This window comes from Zea mays, chromosome 8 (genome assembly GCF_902167145.1).
Source record: "Zea mays cultivar B73 chromosome 8, Zm-B73-REFERENCE-NAM-5.0, whole genome shotgun sequence".
Lineage (NCBI taxonomy): Eukaryota > Viridiplantae > Streptophyta > Magnoliopsida > Poales > Poaceae > Zea > Zea mays.
The window spans coordinates 1,167,680-1,186,459 of record NC_050103.1 but is presented as its reverse complement, the minus strand read 5'-3'; positions in this window follow the sequence as shown (position 1 = coordinate 1,186,459).

The window sequence follows — 18,780 nt, the reverse complement described above, 5'->3', positions numbered from 1 at the left end:
AACCACAAGTACTGACATAAAAACGAAAGAAGCCACAAGCGGCAAACAAACCCAAGCGCAGTTGGGACCTGGAAAACTAGCTATTAGTTAGCCTGTTTCTAAAGCTCCAACCGTGCATTGCGAAGATTTGCATCGTGGTGGCTTCCAGCACCCTGCAAGCATCTTTAATCCTTATGGTGTCCTCCTCACGCTTTTGGAGTAGTCCCCAGAAACGACACCAGTAGGTTCCTCGAAAGAGTACCTGCAAGTAAGTTTGAATAGGATTCTTGTCAAAAACCACATCATTTCGACTAAACCACAGTGCCCAACAGATAGCTATGGCTCCAACATATATCTTTGCCTTTGTGTCTTTATTGAACCCCTGCAACCAAGAAGACCCCATATCCTGCAAGCTAGTTGGTTCTCTAATACCAAAGGTAAAATAGATCGAACGCCAAAGAAATCTAGCATAGTGGCAGTCGAAAAAAAGATGTGGGATGGTTTCATCATGGGAATAGAACACACACTTTTTTGACCCATTCCATTTCCTTTTGATTAAGTTATCCTTTGTCAAAATCACCCCTCGTGTTAAGAACCAACAGAAGATCTTAATTTTCAATGGGATCCTAAGTTTCCAGATGAGAGTTTCCTGCCGAGGTACTTCCCTCCCTATCAATGCAGCATACATAGACTGGGAGGAAAACTTCCCGTTTTGATGCAAGCTCCATCTGAAAGTATCTTTCGAAGGGTTTAAAGAAAGCCCCGCTACCCGATTTACTAGCGCATACCAACTCCCCAAGTTCTCCCCCTGAAGACCCCTGCGAAAGGAGACATTCAACGGGACAGACCCGAGCACCGTGGCAACTGTAGTATGTTTATACCGGACAATGTTATACAGACTTGGGTATTTGTGTTGAAGTGTAAAGTTCCCCAACCACTTATCTTCCCAAAATCTGGTTGCATGCCCGTTGTTAACTTTGAACATACCATTAGCTAGAAAAAGGTCTTTGACTTTCATCAACCCAGACCAAAAATGTGAATCTCCTGGTTTCCTAACTACCTGCCCAAAGGTTTTGTTACCTAAGTATTTCTTTCTCAAAATCTGTTGCCACATCCCATCCTCATTTAACAACCTAAACAACCATTTACTTAGTAAACACTTATTCTGAATATCGATGTTCTTAATCCCCAAACCTCCAAAATCCTTAGGTTGGCATAGAATATTCCACTTAGCCAATCTGTATTTTTTCTTTTGTTGATCAGATTGCCAAAAAAATCTAGACCTCAGATAATCCAATTTTTTTAAAACCTCCCTAGATATTTCAAAGAAGGACAACATATACAATGGAAGACTCGTAAGGACCGAATTAATAAGGACCAGTCGTCCTCCATAAGACAAATGTTTGCCCTTCCAGCTACCCAATTTCTTTTCTATACGTTCGAGCAGGGTGGCCCAATCAGCATTACTAAGCTTCCTAACGTGCATAGGTATACCTAGGTATCTGAACGGGTAAGTCCCTGTCTTACATCCGAAAAGCTGGGAGTATAAATGTGAAAGGGAAATGTGCCCTTGGGCCATTTCTAAGTATTTTGGTGATTGAGTGTCAACACAAGTGCTTAAATGTGAATCAATGCACATGGATGAACAAAGTGCAAATCTAGAGCAAAGGTATGTTTCTAAGTCTTAGTACATTGGTTTTGTGTACTAATATATTTGTCTAAGTGTTAGAAACAGAAAGAAGAAGAGAAGAGAAGACTTGGCTGTGTACAGCCAAGAGGCTGTTTCGGTCTGGGGCACCGGACTGTCCGGTGGTGCACCGGACAGTGTCCGGTGCGCCAGGCTGCCCCGGCCGAAGACGCCGCTCTCGGGAATTTGCCGTCGGCGTACGGCTAAAATTCACCGGACTGTCCGGTGTGCACCGGACTGTCCGGTGAGCCAACGGTCAGCCAGGCCAACGGTCGGCCGCGCAATCTGCGCGGGACACGTGGCCAAGCCAACGGTCGGAAGGGGGCACCGGACTGTCCGGTGTGCACCGGACATGTCCGGTGCGCCAACGGCACCCGCATCTGCAACGGTCGACCGCACTGTTTAAGGAAAGGAATTGGGCACCGGACACTGTCCGGTGTGCACCGGACTGTCCGGTGCGCCCGACGACAGAAGGCAAGGATGGCCTTCCAGATTTGTTCTCAACGGCTCCTAGCTGCCTTGGGGCTATAAAAGGGACCCCTCACTACAGGAAAACAGTTAATTCCCGTCGGCCAGGAACCGACGGGAATAAGCACTAAACCGACGGGAATAAGTAATTCCCGTCGGTTTAGCCCTTATTCCCGTCGGTTGTCAGCCGCCAGGCGTCCATTGTCGGGGATACGGTTATTCCCGTCGGCCGCCGACGGGAATACGTAATCCCCGTCGGCCACTAACGAGCCGACGGGAATAAGGGCTAATCCCCGTCGGCTGACCTGGCCGACGGGAGTTACTAATTAATTCCCGTCGGCCAGGTCAGCCGACGGGAATTACTAATTAACTCCCGTCGGCCAGGTCAGCCGACGGGAATTAACTGGGCCGACGGGAGTTAATAGTCAATTCCCGTCGGCTATGGTCAAACCGACGGGAATTGACTGGGCCGACGGGAGTTAACCTATATTTCTGCAACAGCAACACCAAATTAGATATTTCTCACACATAACATACACAAAACATATATATCACAAACATATGACAAAACGTATCACATAAACATATAAATCACAAACGCATTGACATCACACATCACAAACACATCATTGACATCACACATCACAAACACATTGATATAATTCACACATCACAAACATTTCAGATACGAGAGTGTTTACACAAACATAACGTCCAGGAGTTAAAAACATAACGAGCACGAGTTTAAGTGTTTAGAGATAACCACCACTTGGGTGGTTAGAGCTTTGACCGCTGCCGCCTTCACCACCAGGAGGAGGGAACGCGAAGAGCGAGTCAACAAATCCAGTCCCTGCTGCTGGATCAGACCCACTGCCACCCGCTTCAGGCGTAACCTATGCAAGTTAGCAAATATCAACACGTTAAATGCAAATATCAAAAGTATACAAGTGTATAAATTAATGGAGAGTTATCAAACATACCCTATCTCCAGGTGCAGGTATATGTGTCGGAGGGGTGGTGAACTGTGGTGGTGGAACTGGTGTGTTTGCAAATTGGCTCCATTGTGGTGGCGGTGGAAAATTTGATGTGATGCCCTGTTGCTGCATTAACTGTTAAACACATATGTGTTACTACTGAAGATGTTGTATTGAAATATAATAATTTAGAGTTCGGATTATGTGTACTCACTTGATACATCGCTTGATTATGAGCATTGCAAGCCTCCATAAATTCGCGTTGTTGTCTCATCTCTTCACGCATCCTCATAATCTCCAACTCCTGCTCGTTCGGTCGACGAGAGCATGAGCTACGGGAAGATGAACCCGTCCTCTGAGATCTCACCGACGACGAGTCAATGAATCCGTCGAAGAGTGCGTATCTATAAGTGATTCAAAAAATGTTATTACTGCATAATCCATTTAGTGTCAACCATATAATTTCATAAGTTAGAGCTTACCGTCCATGCGCTTTGCCACCACCACTTGCGTACACCACCGAGGGATCCACCGGTTCATGGCGCCAGTCGTAGTCAGGGCCATGGCGACGAACCATCTCCTCCCCATATGCCGCCTATACATCGTTCACAACCTTACAAATGCAGGATTTTATATACTTTTAACGTTTGAACTTTTGAGCCAAAACTCACCAAGCGATCCGTGGCTGTCTGGCTGCAGAGCTGGTCAGGGTTGTTCGGGTCTGGTCCTTTGTGGCCCTCCTGGTACACCTCAATGTCACTAGGCTTTTGGCCACTCGTAGCTTCCTGTATAAACAAAAAACATTCATAAGCAATCGTATTATTTGTTGATCGACATAGAAAGATCAAACTTACCATTCTTTTAGCTTTTCGTATCATGTCGTCACCGCCAAACTTGTGGTTAGGATTGGTTCCTCGACATTGTCTGTGATGCGTTGACGCTTTCTGGAAGCCTTCGGAAGCCCAATATCGACACCAAGCATAGTACGCATCAGGCACGGGCGCCATCCATGGAACCATCACCTGCACACACACAATGTTACATATTATATCAATCACAACAATAAATATAAAGGGTAAAACAAATTGAATACTAACCTCACGATATTGATCCTCAGTCAAATATATCTTTGAGGACCCTTCCTTTTTATTCAAGGGGCCCGCTTCTTCCGGATGCTTTTGAAAATACAGGTTTGTAGCCTGAATTCTCGCATAGTATATGGCATCCTTCACCAGCTTCTTTGCATTGTTTTGCAAGACACGTTCAGCGTGCCCCATGTAATCCTCTCCGTCAGGCAACCGATATCGAAGCTACAACATAAAGAATACAAATACAATGGTATAAGTCATAGATTTACAATATTAAGAAACATAACAAAAATAATAAAGAATTCATACCCAAAAGTCATTTCGCACAAGTCCCTGTCTGTCGGTGTGGTTTCGTTCCTTTTTAAACTTGTACTCATCCCAGGTACTGACGAGCACCTCATCCTCGGTATCACCGTTTGACACCTTCACTATACCAGGGTAGTGAAGGCGGCAAAGAGAACCCAACGTAAGGTTAACCTGAGTGTGGTGTCCCTTGCCGTCAAAGGACAGGTCCTCCCAATTCCTGCAGTACACAAAAACATTAACAATACACATAATAGTTATATTAGATAAGTTAATATATTACACTCACCGATCTCCATGTGGCATGATTAAAGTCCTATCAGCCTCTCGCTCTATCGCGTGACGAGGCTTTACTGAGTGGCTTTTTCTTGAGCGACGTGTGCGTGTCGCTGAAGAGCCTCCCGAGCCATCATCCATCGGGTTGTCAGCCGGTTCGCCCTGTTGGCCCCACTGGTCCCACGCTTGTTGCTGCTCTCTCTGGTGGTCCCACTGGTCCCATGGCTGGTGATGCTGTGCGGCCTGGTCCCATGTCACGTGGTCCACCTCCTCATTGTGCTCCACCTCCTCATTGTGCTGCTCAGCCTCATTGTGCTCCTCCTCCTCAATGTGCTGCTCCTCAGTGTGCTGCTCATCCTGGTACATACAACTCAAGATTTATTTGTAAATATGTAAACAAATTTATTTGTACAAGATATGTTACCTCATCTCCATGTACCGCGCTCAACAGCTCTCGACGTCTGCTGCTGCTCGAAGAACTGCCCTGAAAAAGGCCCAGGCCCTTGAACAAGCCCTTCACTGACTTCTTTGATTTTGGCGGCATCCTGCATAAAAAATAAGAAATTATTCATTAGTGCATCAAAAATGACATAATACTTAAAATATAAACAAATGAAATAACAAAACAACTTTACTTGTTAAATATCATCAAAATCAGGATCTATTTGTTCTCTTCTATGCAGAGGTCGCCATGTAACTTTTCTCCTAACCGGTTGTCTTCTCCGTCTCTCGGGAAAAGTTAAGTCGTTAACGTCTGCAACTAGTGAATCTAATGCCGGTGCAGGATCAATATGAAAATTAGTTGGCAACTCTTCTTCTTGAAACACCTCATCAACCTGCTCAAGGTGACCAATTTGATATTCGTCCTCACCAGGAGTGTATAGGCGTTCGCGGGGATTTACATTGTACACAACCCTCCATTTAGACAACTTTTTGCATGGATATGTCGAGAAATAAACTTGGTCTGCTTGATGGGCAAGGATATACGTGTCGTGTCCTTGAAGCAATTTCTCAGGTTGGATCTGTGTCATCCCAAATTCGGTCCTATAATACTTCGGGTCATACCATTTACACTCAAAGAAAACTAGCGCTAAAGGCTTATTTCCAGCAAATGTAATCTCGATTATATTTTTGATTTTCCCGTAATAGCAGGCTTCGTGTCCTTCCATGTCGGTTGCCCTAGTAACGACTCCACTATTTTGAGTGGCGGCCATAGGATGACTTGATTCGAAAATGCTTGAACGAAAGCGATATCCATTGACGTCGTAACGTCCATAGCTTTTGGCAGTTACGCTTCCAATAGATAACTGACGTAAGTCATCATTCAAATTCATTTCCTCCCCAAACTGTCAATCATGCCACAAAGCATTAGCAAATTCTGTAATATTAGTTAACTGAAATTAGCTCTCGGACCCACATAATTAAGACTTACACGGTCCCGAAGCCACATAATGAAATTAGGTCGTCCATGCATACCATCGCGTCGCAATTTGTCTATGTCTCTCGCTGTTGGCCTACCGAGACACCTCATGTTTTGTTCATCAAACTCGCTGTCAAATATTATTGTGTGACATGAGATATTTGATAACATAAACTAATTCACATATGAACAGTTTAAGAAAATAAGTCTTACACAAAGTATTTCTCCACCTCAGGCATATTCGTGAACATGTACAGTAAAGCAGACTTCCGTTCTTCCATACTGAGGTGATATGCCTTGGGTGGACCAACGGCTTTGCCGTTTGTCTGAAAAATCGAAAGATCACTACAAGGAGGCATCTCTCGTTCATCATCATGGTACCTTTTCTTTCGAGCAAATACATTATGTTCTTCTGCAAAGTAACAACTTGTGAAGTGTGCTACCTCCTTAAGTTTAAATTGTTCCGCAATACATCCTTCAACTCTTGCCTTATTGCCCACCATTGCTCTAAACTTCTTTAAAGCTCTTTCTATATGAAACATCCACCTATACTGAACAGGACCACCGACCTTAGCCTCATATGGAAGATGTATAAAGAGATGCTGCATAGGATTGAAGAAACCCGGTGGAAATATTTTTTCCAATTTGCACAAAAGCACTGGTGCCTCTTTCTCCAGCTGTTCCATCACATCTCTTCTGATTTCTTTAGCACACAACTTTCTGTAGAAATAGCTTACTTCAGCTAACGTTTTCCACACAGCTTCTGAAATGTTTTTCACGAAACATTACAGGCATGAGCCTCTCCATAATTATGTGGAAGTCATGGCTCTTCAGTCCATTCATCTTCATTGTCTTCAAGTTCACAGATCTTCTAAAACCAGCGGCATAACCATCGGGGAATTTAATATCCTTCATCCACTTCATCACTTCTTTCCGTTGCTTAGATTTCAGACAATAGTCAGCTTTTGGTTTGCCTCCGTTTTCTCTAAGCACCAGGGTTGGACGATCACATATCACTGCTAAGTCCATGCGTGCCTTGTCATTGTCTTTCGTTTTATCAGGGAAATCCATGCATGTATTTATGAGGGCTTGGCAAAAGTTACTCTCTTGATGCATGACATCGATGTTGTGCATCAAAATCAATGACTTAGCATAAGGAAGCTCCCACAAGCCACATATGTGAGTCCAGTTATGCTCCTCACCGAAACCTTGATACCTTTTCCCACTCTCGTCTAGGACAAGTTTCATATGCTCTTCTGTAATTTCTATCCCACTACGTCGCTTGGGCGGTCCCTTCGTGACAATGGTGCCCTTCCTAAATTCCTTTCTCTGCCTTCTGAAGGGGTGATTGAAGGGTAGAAAACATCTATGGCAATCAAAGTAACATATCTTGCCACCAGCACTAAGACGAAAACAATCTGTATCTTTAGCACAATAAGGACACGTCAATCTACCATGCACGCTCCATCCAGAGAAAATACCATACGCCATAAAATCATGAACCGAGAACAGATATGCAACACGAAGATTGAATTTCTGCTTCTTGAAGCAGTCATAGGCTTCCACACCTTGCCATAGCTTCTTTAACTCTTCAATCAGTGGTTGAAGCATCACATTGAGGCGTACGCCAGGATGCTCAGGCCCAGGTATAACAAGACATAGGAACATAAACTCATATTTCATGCAAAGAGCAGGTGGAAGGTTGTACGGTATGGCAATGACAGGCCAACATGAATACGACGCAGCGGTCATATTGAACGGCGTGAAACCATCAGTTGCCAAGCCAATACGAACGTTTCTTGCATCGCTGGCAAAATCTGGATCAAATTTGTCAAGAGCCTTCCATGCATCACCATCTGACGGGTGCACCATTAACCCATCTTGTCTGTCCGTACAATCTTTATGCCACCTCATGTGCATAGCGGTCTTCCTCGAGAGAAACAAACGTTTCACTCTAGGAGTGAGAGGCATGTACCGAAGCTGTTTATGTGCAACCTTTGTCACCACCTTCTCCCCATCTTCATTTACAAGCTCCACGTACCTCGACTTCCCACATTTTAAGCATTTCTGTTCTCTGCCATGTTCCTTCCAAAAAAGCATACAATTGTCTTGGCAAACATCAATCTTCTCATACTCCATACCAAGACCTTCAAGCAATTTTTTGGACTGGTACATGTCTTTGGGCATCTTGTGACCCGTAGGAAGAACCTCGCTAATCAAATCCACAAGCTCCTTGTAACAATTAATTGAAAATGCAAACTTGGACTTGATTGACATCAGTCGGGTCACGAATTCGAGCACGGTCACGTTAGTGTGCCCGTGAAGAGGCTCTTCTGACGCTTTAAGTAGGTCGAAGAACTTCTGAACCTCCGGTGTAGGTGAATCATGATGATCTGGTGCCAGTTCAGGCTGCAGATCCTCAAGCATCTGGTCCATCCTATCAACATCATCTTCACCGTCATCAACTTCTACTTCTGCTGCTCGTTCAGCATCTTCACCATGGAGATACCAGACCTTATAGCCTGGCACGAAACCATGCGAGCACAGGTGTAGTGTGACCTGCCTCTTGGTATGGCTCGTCATATTTCTACATTTATTGCATGGACACCTAATATTATCTATTTGTGACAAAGCAGTCGCATGGTCCAGAAACATCTGCGTCTTGGCAAACCATTCACTTGTGTGACACCCACCCTTCTTGAAACCTTCATACATCCAATCACGTCTATCACCCATTATTGCGGCTGTGTGTACGAGTAAAGAGTGCGTGTGAGACAATCATGTTTCTACACGTCACACATATATACATCTATAGGTAAGTAGTATATAAAACTATATATATACATAAATAACTATATATACACATAAATAACATCAAATTAACATGATATTCATCAATTAACAATATTTGCAAACATCCAATCCATCAAATTAAATTATAATTGCAGAACATCAAATTCATTACCTATAACATCAAATCTACCAAATTGATTAATGCTTGCATAACATCAATTTCATTAAATAATAACATCAAATACATCATATCATATTTACAAAATCAAGTTATAAATAACAAATATCATACATCAAATAATATTAGGTCAAACCATACTAACAAATAACAATATTAAACAAATTATAATCGCATTACAGCTAACTCCCGTCGGCCATAAAAACCGACGAAAATTAAAACATAAATCATTTGTTAAATCAACTATAATAATAGAATTAATATTTACCTAACATCAAGCCACACATAATATTAAAACTAGCAAGTATAATGCATAACTCCCGTCGGCCACAAAAAACCGACGAAAATAATCACATATTAATTCACATTTAGAAATAAGATTATACCTCGACGACTCGAACTTGAACGCGGACCGGATGGCGAGCCCTCGGTTTCGGTGGTTGACCGGTGCGTCGAGGCACTGGCGGACGACGGACGACGGTGGGCTGGGGACGGCGACGCTTGTGGACGGCCGGGGGCGGTGGCCGCGTGGGGCAGCGGCGGCACAGCTCGGGCAGGGGCGGCGGCGCGGCTAGGCGCGCAGGGCGTCGGGCAGGGGCGGCGGCGCAGCGCGGGCCGAGGCGGCGGCGGCGTGGCGCGGGCCGGGGGCGGCCTCGACGGCGGCCTCGGGCGGAGAGGGCCGGGGCGGCTTCGACGGCGGCTTGGCGTGCGGGCGTCGGGCCCCTCGACGGCGGCCTCGGGCGGGGCGGCTCGGGGCGGCCTCCGGCAGGGCGGCGGGCGGGCAGGGGCGGCGGGCGAGCAGGGGCGGCGGCGCTCCGGCGCGGCAGGGCAGGGGCGGTTTGATTGAACGAAGAAGAATGAGCCCGCGCGTTCGCGGCTGGGCTCTAAAAAGATTAATCCCCGTCGGCCACATCCCAAGCCGACGGGGATTAACTAATCCCCGTCGGCCAGAACACAGGGCCGACGGGAATTAACTAATCCCCGTCGGCTTGGGATGTGGCCGACGGGAATGAATATAATGCCCGTCGGCTATTTGGTGGCCGACGGCAATTAGTCTATTCCCGTCGGCCAGAGCGAAAGCCGACGGGAATTACCCTGGCCGACGGGGATCAGTAGAATTCTTGTTGTGCCTAGGCGCATGGAGGAGGACACCAAGCATTCCTACAACATTCTTAAGCACCAAGACATCGATCTCACGCATTCGTTTCATTGTGATAGCATATAGAGCTCTTGTGGAGTTGTGAACTCTTTGAGTTGTGTTGCGAGCTCTTGTTGCTGCTTGTGTGCGTGTTGTTGCTCTGATCTTTTGAAGTCTTGTGTGCGTTGCTCATTCCCACCCTTGCTCCGTGATTCTCGGTGAACATCTTTTGTAAGGGCGAGAGGCTCCAAGTTGTGGAGATTCTTCGCAAACGGGATTGAGAAAAGAAAAGCAAGAACACCGTGGTATTCAAGTTGATCATTGGATCACTTGAGAGGAGTTGAGTGCAACTCTCGTCCGTTGGGACGCCACAACGTGGAGTAGGCAAGTTTTTGTACTTGGCCGAACCACGGGATAACCACCGTGTCATCTCTGTGATTTATTTCTAGTGGTTATTGTGTTTTGACTCCTCTCTAGCCACTTGGCCATACTTGTGCTAACACTTAACAAGTTTTTGTGGCTTAAGTTTTGAAGTTTTACAGGATCACCTATTCACCCCCCCCTCTAGGTGCTCTCAATTGGTATCGGAGCCGTTCTCTTCAAGAAAGGGACTAACCGCCCGAAGAGATGGATCCTAAGGGGAAGGGAATCGTGATCAACGATAAGGAGAAGGAGTCCTTCGTCAATGAGCCCAAAGATGACAAGCCTACCGACTCCGGCTCAGGTCATAGACGAAAGGAAGGGAAGAAGAAGAAGACGAGGCGCATCAAGGAGATCGTCTACTACGACGACAGTGATGAGTCTACTTCTTCCCAAAAGGACGACGACCACAACGACTACGAGCAAAGGAAATCGGTTAATTCTAACTTTTCCTTTGACTACGCTCGTATTCCGCAAAGTTCAAATTCACATTTGCTTTCCATTCCACTCGGCAAGCCCCCACACTTTGATGGGGAGGACTACGGATTTTGGAGCCACAAAATGCGTAGTCACCTATTCTCTCTCCATCCTAGTATATGGGAGATTGTAGATAGTGGAATGCACTTTAATAGTTCAGATAGTCCTATATTCATTAATGAGCAAATCCATAAGAATGCACAAGCTACTACTGTTCTTCTAGCTTCATTGTGCAGGGATGAATATAACAAGGTGAGTGGCTTGGATAACACCAAACAAATCTGGGATACCCTCAAGATCTCTCATGAGGGAAATGACGCTACCTTGCTCACCAAAATGGAGTTGGTGGAGGGCGAGCTTGGACGGTTCGCGATGATAAGGGGCGAGGAGCCAACTCAAACATACAACCGGCTCAAGACCCTTATCAACAAAATAAGGAGCTACGGAAGCGCTCATGCTTCAAGTGCGGTAAGATTGGTCATTTTATCGCTAACTGCCCCGATAATGATAGTAACCAGGAAAAGGGAAACAAGAGGGAAAAGAAGAAGCATTACAAGAAGGCAAAGGGCGAGGCGCATCTAGGCAAGGAGTGGGACTCGGATTGCTCCTCTTCCGACTCCGACAATGAAGGACTCGCCGCCACCGCCTTCAACAAATCAACCCTCTTCCCCAATGAGCGTCACACATGCCTTATGGCAAGGGAGAAGAAGGTATGTACTCGCAACTCTACCTATGCTTCTTCAAGTGAGGACGAATCTAGTGATGAGGATGAAGTAGATTATTCATGTTTGTTCAAGGGCTTAGATAGATCTAAGATAGACAAAATTAATGAATTAATTGATGCCTTGAATGAAAAGAATATACTTTTAGAAAAGCAAGAGGATTTGTTGTATGAAGAACATGACAAATTTGTAGAAGCACAAAAATCACTTGCATTAGAGATTAAGAGAAATGAAATGCTTTCCTGTGAGTTGTCTACATGTCATGATTCAATTTCTAGTTTAAAGAGCATAAACGATGATTTAAATGCTAAACTAGTAGAAGCAAATAAATCCAACTCTTGTGTTGAAAATGTTGAAATTTGCACTAGGTGTAAGGATATAGACATTGATGCTTGTAGTGAACACCTAGTTTCAATCTCCAAGCTTAATGATGAATTAGCTAGTCTTAATGCTCAACTTAAGACTAGCAAAAGTAATTTTGATAAGTTAAAATTTGCAAGGGATGCCTACACGATTGGTAGACACCCCTCAATTAAGGATGGACTTGGCTTCAAGAGGGAAGCCAAGAACTTAACAAGCCATAAGGCACCCATCTCCGCCAAGGAGAAAGGGAAGGCCCCTATGGCTAGTAGTGTGCAAAAGAACCATGCTTTTATGTATCATGATAGGAGACAAACTAGAAATGCTTATAGGAGTTATAATGCTTATGATGATTTTGACTCTCATGCCATGTTTGCTTCTAGTTCTTCCTATATGCATGGTAGAAATATGTCTAGGAGAAATGTTGTTCATCATGTGCCTAGAAAGAATGTTATTCATGCTCCTAGGAAAGTAGTGAATGAACCTTCTACAATTTATTGTGCTTTAAATGCTTCCTTTGTTATTTGTAGAAAGGATAAGAAAATTGTTGCTAGGAAGTTAGGGGCAAAATGCAAGGGAGACAAAACTTGCATTTGGGTCCCTAAGGATATTTGCACTAACCTTGTAGGACCCAACATGAGTTGGGTACCTAAGTCCCAAGCCTAAATTTGCCTTGCAGGTTTATGCATCCGGGGGTTCAAGTTGGATTATCGACAGCGGATGCACAAACCATATGACGGGGGAGAAGAAGATGTTCACCTCCTACGTCAAGAATAAGGATTCCCAAGATTCAATCATATTCGGTGATGGAAATCAAGGCAAGGTAAAAGGGTTAGGTAAAATTGCAATCTCTAATGAGCACTCAATTTCCAATGTGTTTTTAGTTGAGTCCTTGGGATATAATTTATTATCTGTAAGTCAATTATGCAATATGGGATATAATTGTCTTTTTACAAATGTAGATGTGTCTGTCTTTAGAAGAAGTGATGGTTCACTAGCTTTTAAGGGTGTATTAGACGGCAAACTTTATTTAGTTGATTTTGCAAAAGAAGAGGCCGGTCTAGATGCATGCTTAATAGCTAAGACTAGCATGGGCTGGCTGTGGCATCGCCGCCTAGCACATGTGGGGATGAAGAACCTTCACAAGCTTCTAAAGGGAGAACACGTGATAGGTTTGACTAACGTGCATTTCGAAAAAGATAGACCTTGTGCAGCTTGTCAAGCAGGTAAACAAGTGGGAGGAGCACATCACAGCAAGAATGTGATGACCACTTCAAGACCCCTGGAGCTGCTGCATATGGACCTTTTCGGACCCGTCGCCTATCTGAGTATAGGAGGAAGTAAGTATGGTCTAGTTATTATTGATGACTTTTCCCGCTTCACTTGGGTGTTCTTTTTGCAGGATAAGTCTGAAACCCAAGGGACCCTCAAGCGTTTCCTCAGGAGAGCTCAAAATGAGTTTGAGCTCAAGGTGAAGAAGATAAGGAGCGACAACGGGTCCGAGTTCAAGAACCTTCAAGTGGAAGAGTTCCTTGAAGAGGAAGGGATCAAGCACGAGTTCTCCGCTCCCTACACACCACAGCAAAATGGTGTGGTAGAGAGGAAGAACAGGACGCTCATTGATATGGCGAGGACGATGCTAGGAGAGTTCAAGACCCCCGAGTGCTTTTGGACGGAAGCTGTGAACACGGCTTGCCACGCCATCAACAGGGTCTACCTTCATCGCCTCCTCAAGAAGACTTCGTATGAGCTACTAACCGGTAACAAACCCAATGTATCTTACTTTCGTGTATTTGGGAGCAAGTGCTACATTCTAGTGAAGAAGGGTAGAAATTCTAAATTTGCTCCCAAAGCTGTAGAAGGGTTTTTGTTAGGGTATGACTCAAATACAAAGGCGTATAGGGTCTTCAACAAATCATCGGGTTTGGTTGAAGTCTCTAGCGACGTTGTATTTGATGAGACTAATGGCTCTCCAAGAGAGCAAGTTGTTGATTGTGATGATGTAGATGAAGAAGATGTTCCGACGGCCGCTATACGAACCATGGCGATTGGAGAAGTAAGGCCACAGGAACAAGATGAACGAGATCAACCTTCTTCCTCAACAACGGTGCATCCCCCAACTCAAGACGATGAACAGGTTCATCAACAGGAGGCGTGTGATCAAGGGGGAGCACAAGATGATCACGTGATGGAGGAAGAAGCGCAACCGGCACCTCCAACCCAAGTTCGAACGATGATTCAAAGGGATCATCCCGTCGACCAAATTCTGGATGATATTAGCAAGGGAGTAACTACTCGATCTCGATTAGTTAATTTTTGTGAGCATTACTCCTTTGTCTCTTCTATTGAGCCTTTCAGGGTAGAAGAGGCCTTGCTAGATTCGGACTGGGTGTTGGCCATGCAAGAGGAGCTCAACAACTTCAAGAGGAATGAAGTATGGACGCTGGTGCCTCGTCCCAAGCAGAATGTTGTGGGAACCAAGTGGGTGTTCCGCAACAAACAAGACGAGCACGGAGTGGTGACGAGGAACAAGGCTCGACTTGTGGCAAAAGGTTATGCCCAAGTCGCAGGTTTGGACTTTGAGGAGACTTTTGCTCCTGTGGCTAGGCTAGAGTCCATTCGTATCTTGCTAGCATATGCCGCTCACCATTCTTTCAGGTTGTTCCAAATGGATGTGAAGAGCGCTTTCCTCAACGGGCCAATCAAGGAGGAGGTGTACGTGGAGCAACCCCCTGGCTTCGAGGATGAACGGTACCCCGACCATGTGTGTAAGCTCTCTAAGGCGCTCTATGGACTTAAGCAAGCCCCAAGAGCATGGTATGAATGCCTTAGAGATTTCTTAATTGCTAATGCTTTCAAGGTTGGGAAAGCCGATCCAACTCTTTTCACAAAGACATGTGATGGTGATTTGTTTGTGTGCCAAATTTATGTCGATGACATAATATTTGGTTCTACTAACCAAAAGTCTTGTGAAGAGTTTTGCAGGGTGATGACGCAGAAATTCAAGATGTCGATGATGGGCGAATTGAACTACTTCCTTGGGTTCCAAGTGAAGCAACTCAAGGACGGCACCTTCATCTCCCAAACAAAGTACACGCAAGATCTGCTAAAGCGGTTTGGGATGAAGGACGCCAAGCCCGCAAAGACGCCGATGGGAACCGACGGACACACAGACCTCAACAAAGGAGTCTCGAAGGAGGTTTGAAAGGGAAAAAGGTGGACTTGGACCGTGAAAGACTTCCACTGCACTCCGATGAGAGGGTAACTTATTCCAAGTCCATCTAATGAACTCTTATTGCCATTTGCTCTTAATTGGAGATTTTTGGTGCGGCAATGGGGTTAAAGGGCCACAATTGATCCTGTTTTGGTGCTTGATGCCAAAGGGGGAGAAAATAAAGGCCAAAGCAATAAATGGATCAGCTACCACTTGAGAGATTTTGAAAATAGTAGAATAGAGTTTTTGTTTTGTTAAACTCTTTTAATTGTCTCTCTTGTCAAAAGTGGATTCTTGTGGGGAGAAGTGTTGATTATGGGAAATAGGGGGAGTTTTTGAAATCTTTGATCAATCACTTTTGGAATGACTCTCTTTATGCTTCAACATGTGTGTTTGACTTAAAGATAGAGATTTGAGTTTGATTTGCAAAAACAAACCAAGTGGTGGCAAAGGATGATCCATATATGCCAAAAATGAATCAAAATAAATTTAAGTGTCATTTGAAGTGATTTTGCACTTGTTCTAGTTGCTTTACGTTGTGTTGGCATAAATCACCAAAAAGGGGGAGATTGAAAGGGAAATGTGCCCTTGGGCCATTTCTAAGTATTTTGGTGATTGAGTGTCAACACAAGTGCTTAAATGTGAATCAATGCACATGGATGAACAAAGTGCAAATCTAGAGCAAAGGTATGTTTCTAAGTCTTAGTACATTGGTTTTGTGTACTAATATATTTGTCTAAGTGTTAGAAACAGAAAGAAGAAGAGAAGAGAAGACTTGGCTGTGTACAGCCAAGAGGCTGTTTCGGTCTGGGGCACCGGACTGTCCGGTGGTGCACCGGACAGTGTCCGGTGCGCCAGGCTGCCCCGGCCGAAGACGCCGCTCTCGGGAATTTGCCGTCGGCGTACGGCTAAAATTCACCGGACTGTCCGGTGTGCACCGGACTGTCCGGTGAGCCAACGGTCAGCCAGGCCAACGGTCGGCCGCGCAATCTGCGCGGGACACGTGGCCAAGCCAACGGTCGGAAGGGGGCACCGGACTGTCCGGTGTGCACCGGACATGTCCGGTGCGCCAACGGCACCCGCATCTGCAACGGTCGACCGCACTGTTTAAGGAAAGGAATCGGGCACCGGACACTGTCCGGTGTGCACCGGACTGTCCGGTGCGCCCGACGACAGAAGGCAAGGATGGCCTTCCAGATTTGTTCTCAACGGCTCCTAGCTGCCTTGGGGCTATAAAAGGGACCCCTAGGCGCATGGAGGAGGACACCAAGCATTCCTACAACATTCTTAAGCACCAAGACATCGATCTCACGCATTCGTTTCATTGTGATAGCATATAGAGCTCTTGTGGAGTTGTGAACTCTTTGAGTTGTGTTGCGAGCTCTTGTTGCTGCTTGTGTGCGTGTTGTTGCTCTGATCTTTTGAAGTCTTGTGTGCGTTGCTCATTCCCACTCTTGCTCCATGATTCTCGGTGAACATCTTTTGTAAGGGCGAGAGGCTCCAAGTTGTGGAGATTCTTCGCAAACGGGATTGAGAAAAGAAAAGCAAGAACACCGTGGTATTCAAGTTGATCATTGGATCACTTGAGAGGAGTTGAGTGCAACTCTCGTCCGTTGGGACGCCACAACGTGGAGTAGGCAAGTTTTTGTACTTGGCCGAACCACGGGATAACCACTGTGTCATCTCTGTGATTTATTTCTAGTGGTTATTGTGTTTTGACTCCTCTCTAGCCACTTGGCCATACTTGTGCTAACACTTAACAAGTTTTTGTGGCTTAAGTTTTGAAGTTTTACAGGATCACCTATTCACCCCCCCCCTCTAGGTGCTCTCAAAATGTTCACTTTCTTTAGCCGCACCAAAGCAGAAGATTTCACTTTTATGGAAGTTAATTTTAAGGCCTGACAATTGCTCAAAAGCACATAAGATGAGCTTGAGATTACAGGCTTTCTCATAATCATGATCCATAAAAAGAATAGTATCATCTGCATACTGAAGGACAGAGAGGCCATCGTCCACCAGATGAGGCACGACACCACTAATCTGACCCTCTCTCTTTGCCCTATTGATTAAAATAGCAAGCATATCCACTACTATATTAAATAGAACCGGCGAGAGAGGGTCACCTTGCCGTAGCCCCTTCTTAGTTTGGAAGTTATTGCCTAGCTGTCCATTCAGTTTAATGTTAACATGGCCTTTTTGAGTAAAACTACTAATCCAATCACACCACTTTTCTGAAAATCCTTTCATCTGTAAAGATTGTCTCACAAACGACCATCTAATCTTATCATAAGCTTTTTCAAAGTCAATTTTAAACACAACACCACTCAGTTTTTTCCTATGTAGCTCATGAATGGTCTCGTGGAGTACCACTATCCCTTCCATGATATTGCGTCCTGGAAGAAACGCTGTTTGGGTTGGACTAATGACTTTATGAGCTATATTTAACAGTCTATTCATGGCAGTCTTCGTGAAGATTTTGAAGCTCACGTTCAACAAGCATATGGGTCTGTATTGTTCTATCCTTATTGCCTCAGCCAACTTTGGGATTAGAATGATCGTCCCAAAATTGAGGCTGTGCAGCGGTAGAGAGCCCCTATTGAAGTCCTCGAACAGAGCCATCAAATCCTCCTTGATCGTTTCCCAGAATACCTGATAAAATTCTGCTGGAAAGCCGTCGGGACCAGGCGCTTTGTTATGTTCCATCTGGAATATCGCATACTTAATTTCGTCAATGGTAAAGTCTGCGGTAAGACTAGTATTTTCCTCCTCAGTGATTTGCGGAATATCCTCTATCCGTCTATCATCCAAGTGGACATTGGATTCATCTACAGGACCAAAGAGGGATTTATAGTAAGATGTGATATGCTTTTTAAGCTCATCATCTCCACTAATTATTCGAACTCCATCCTGTAGTTTATAAATCCTAGTCTTCCTATGTTTACCATTCGCGACCAGATGGAAATATTTAGTGTTCGCATCCCCTTCCAGCAAACCTTTAGTTTTTGCTCTCTGGTACCACTTAACCTCCTCTTCTCGTAACATGGCCGCGAGCCTATTACGAAGAAAACTGCGCATGTCTACTTCTTGTGTAGAAAGAAGACATGTTTCAGCTTTCTTATCAAGGATGTCAAGTTTTTGGAGAATTTCTTTCTTTTCCTTCTTATTTGATCCACTCGTGTTTTTTGCCCATCCTCTCAAGTATTGTCTTAACTTCCTTATTTTTCGCTGCCATCTCTCAATGGCAGTATCTCCACCATACTCCTTTGACCAAATTTGAGTGACC